The following is a 4,106-nucleotide window of genomic DNA, read 5'->3' as shown; positions in this document are numbered from 1 at the left end:
CTAGGACAAAGAAGGAGGCGGTGAGAGCACCCCAGATGGAAACTCCAGTCTTTCTATAACCTACTATTGGAAGAGACATCCTATCACTTCTGCTTTAATCTATTCAATAGATGTGATCCAGTAAGTCCAGTCCATACTCAATCAGAGAGAAATTAAACTCAACCTCCATTACAGTCCTTAATATATTGAGAGAGTTGTTTTTTGTGGGGGTGCAGTGGGGGTGGGGAGGGGTGCACCACCTTAGTTGCCCCATCAGGGATGGAACCCAGGCCCTGGCAGTGAAAGTGCCAAGTCCTAACCACCGGACAGCCAGGGAATTCCCAATCATGGTTGTTTTAAATTCCCATTTGATCATTTCAACATCTTTGCCATATCTGAGTTTGGTTCCGATGCTTGCTTTCTCTCTTCAAACTGGTTTTTTTTTTTTGTTTTTTTTTTGCATTTTATTATGTCTTGTGATTTTTTGTTCAAAGTGGGATGTGATGTATTGGTTAAAAGGAACTCCAGGAAATAGTCCTTCAGGGATGTGGTGGTAAGTTTTTTTTGTGGGGGCAGAGGAAGTGTTCTACAGTCCTATGATTAAGTATCAGTCTCTTAGCGATCCTGTGCCCCAGGACTGTGAACTTCACAAGTATCCCCACCATCTTAGGAGGGACAGGATGGCTAGAGGGGTTAGAGTTGGGCATTTCCCTTCTGCTGGGTTAAATAGGCTCTGATAAAACCCCAATAATTTAGGATCTGGTAAAATAATTTCTTTTGAGGGCAAGCTCTGTTAGAACAGGATACTCTGATTATTTCAAAATGGTTACTTTCCCCCTCCCCATGCGGGAAGCACCAGGGGATTTTTTTTTTTTTTTTCATTTCTTCGCTGTAACAACCTGGAAGAGCTCCTGGAGGTAAAACTCATAGAATCCCCACCCCTCCCCCCCATTATTCCCCACCCCCGAATCCAATGATTGGGTCCACCTGGGATTTTCATCTCTCAGATTTAGCCACCCTGCTGCTTCTACTGCTAAGTCGCTTCAGTCGTGTCTGACTCTGTGCGACCCCATAGACGGCAGCCCATCAGGCCCCTCTGTCCCTGGGATTCTCCAGGCAAGAACACTGGAGTGGGTTGCCATTTCCTTCTCCAATGTATGAAAGTGAAAAGTGAAAGTGAAGTTGCTCAGTCGTGCCTGACTCTTAGCGACCCCATGGACCGCAGCCTACCAGGCTCCTCTGTCCATGGGATTTTCCAGGCAAGAGTACTGGAGTGGGGTGCCATTGCCTTCTCCATATCCACCCTGAGCTTCCAGCAATTTGTCAATTACAGTTCAGGTTTTCTTACCCCAGCAACTGTTTCTGTGGAGCCTTCTGCCTGTGGATTTCTGCTCTAATAAGTTGTAATTCTCAGTATCCCCCTGTCTGTCTCTCCAGTTTTAGGGGTGTTACCTTGTAACCTCAGTTCTGCCAGATCTAAGTCGAGCTGCTGATTTTTCAGTCTGTTCAGCTTTTTACTTGTTAGGATAGAGGGATGTCTTTTTTTTTTCTTTTTTAAATTATTGAAGTATAATTGTTTACAATGCTGTCTTAACTTCTGCTGTACAGCAGAGTGATTCAGTCATACACATATATATTATTTTTCACATAATTTCCAAACTCCCAATCCATCCTCTCCACTCCCTGCCTGCAACCACAGGCTGTTTGCTATGTCTATCATATGGGATTTGTCTTTGTCTTTCTGACTTACTTCACTTAGTTTGACACTCTCTAGGTCCATCCATGTTGCTGCAAATGGTATTACTTCAAGAGAGAGGACTTTTAATCTCCATACATGTTAACTGCAAGCCAGGTTTTTTCTTTAAACATTTTTTTAAAAATTATTTTTTATTAGAGTATAATTGCTCCACAATGCTATGCCAGTCTCCACTGTATAACAATGTGAATCAGCTATGAGTACACACATATCCCACGCCTCCTGAGCCTCCCCGGTAAGCCAGGGGTTTTGTAACATCATTATTGTGATTACCATGTGACTGTGTTTTCTGGCCCATTTTCTGAGTGTTACTGAGAAATTACTACATGCCAGGCACTGTTTCAAGTGCTCTACTTGTATAATCAGCAACTCCGTGTGAATAGTACTGAACTTAGTTTGGGCTCTATAAAAACAGTCTGCAAAAGCAATTTGTGTGCAGGAGGTTTATTAAGAGAATGTTCTTAAGGAAAACTGGTAAGGGAGAGAGGGAAGCAGAGTAAGAAAAGAGAAAGTACTACACAAGGATGGGATTTCAGGTGAAGTATGGTCTCAGCGTGATGTCTGGGGGCTCTGGAGTGTAAATGGTACCTTGCCTCATTGCTAGGAATGGAGGAGGGCTTTTGTACCCTCACCTCAGCTAGTCATTAGTTAAAAGCCATGATGAGGGCCCCCCTACTCTTTCCACTTTACAGATGAGAAACTTTAGGCACAGAGAAGTTGAATAATTTACTCAAGTTCACATGGCCAAAAACTGGTGGGATTGTATTTGGACCCTAGGCATTCTGGCACTGTGGATATATTTTATACTGTGTTTAAAAAATTATCTATTTTTAGAAGTCTCTGCCTCCGTTGGCCAGCAGGCTACTTGAGGGGAGGAATCGGGAGGAGTGTGTGGCCCCTTGTCTGGCCCGCCGTGCTTCACGGGCTTGGAAGTGATGGAGAACTCGCCTAGGAAGTGGCCAATCATCTTAGGCTTGATTTCCACCAGGTTGAAGCTGGTTTTAGAAAAGGCAGAGGAACCAGAGATCAAATTGCCAACATCCACTGGATCATTGAAAAAGCAAGAGAGTTCCAGAAAAACATGTATTTCTGCTTTATTGACTATGCCAAAGCCTTTGACTGTGTGGATCACAATAAACTGTGGAAAATTCTGAAAGAGATGGGAATACCAGACCACCTGACAAATTTCTTGAGAAATTTGTATGCAGGTCAGGAAGCAACAGTTAGAACTGGACATGGAACAACAGACTGGTTCCAAATAGGAAAAGGAGTACGTCAAGGCTGTATATTGTCACCCTGCTTATTTAACTTATATGCAGAGTACATCATGAGAAACGCTGGGCTGGAAGAAGCACAAGCTGGAATCAAGATTGCCAGGAGAAATATCAATAACCTCAGATATGCAGATGACACCACCCTTATGGCAGAAAGTGAAGAAGAACTAAAAAGCCTCTTGATGAAGGTGAAAGAGGAAAGTGTAAAAGTTGGCTTAAAACTCAACATTCAGAAAACGAAGATCATGGCATCTGGTCCCATCACTTCATGGGAAATAGATGGGGAAACAGTGGAAACAGTGTCAGACTTTATTTTTTTGAGCTCCAAGATCACTGCAGATGGTGACTGCAGCCATGAAATTAAAAGACGCTTACTCCTTGGAAGAAAAGTTATGACCAACCTAGATAGCATATTCGGAGAAGGCAATGGCACCCCACTCCAGTACTCTTGCCTGGAAAATCCCACGGATGGAGGAGCCCCATAGGCTGCAGTCCATGGGGTCACTAGGAGTCGGACACGACTGAGCGACTTCACTTTCACTTTTCACTTTCATGCATTGGAGAAGGAAATGGCAACCCACTCCAGTGTTCTTGCCTGGAGAATTCCAGGGACGGGGAGCCTGGTGGGCTGCTGTCTATGGGGTCACACAGAGTCTGATACGACTGAAGTGACTTAGCAGCAGCAGCAGATAGCATATTGAAAAGCAGAGACATTACTTTGTCAACAAAGGTCCGTCTAGTCAAGGCTATGGTTTTTCCAGTAGTCATATATGGATGTGAGACTTGGACTGTGAAGAAAGCTGAGTGCCGAAGAATTGATGCTTTTGAACTGTGGTGTTGGAGAAGACTCTTGAGAGTCCCTTGGACTGCAAGGAGATCCAACCAGTCCATCCTGAAGGAGATCAGCCCTGGGATTTCTTTGGAAGGAATGATGCTAAAGCTGAACCTCCAGTACTTTGGCCACCTCATGCGAAGAGCTGACTCATTGGAAAAGACTCTGATGCTGGGAGGGATTGGGGGCAAGAGGAGAAGGGGACGACAGAGGATGAGATGGCTGGATGGCATCACCGACTCGATGGATGTGAGTCTGAGTGAAC

General features: G+C 44.3%; 1 pseudogene; it reads right to left on the bottom strand.

The window, feature by feature from the left end:
• Positions 1-2,565: 2,565 nt before the first annotated feature.
• Positions 2,566-4,106, bottom strand: part of LOC129622095 (40S ribosomal protein S15-like) — a 2,081-nt pseudogene continuing 540 nt past the window's right edge.

This window comes from Bubalus kerabau, chromosome 10 (assembly GCF_029407905.1).
Source record: "Bubalus kerabau isolate K-KA32 ecotype Philippines breed swamp buffalo chromosome 10, PCC_UOA_SB_1v2, whole genome shotgun sequence".
In the NCBI taxonomy this organism is placed as follows: domain Eukaryota; kingdom Metazoa; phylum Chordata; class Mammalia; order Artiodactyla; family Bovidae; genus Bubalus; species Bubalus kerabau.
This window is presented reverse-complemented; position numbering and strand designations above follow the sequence as displayed.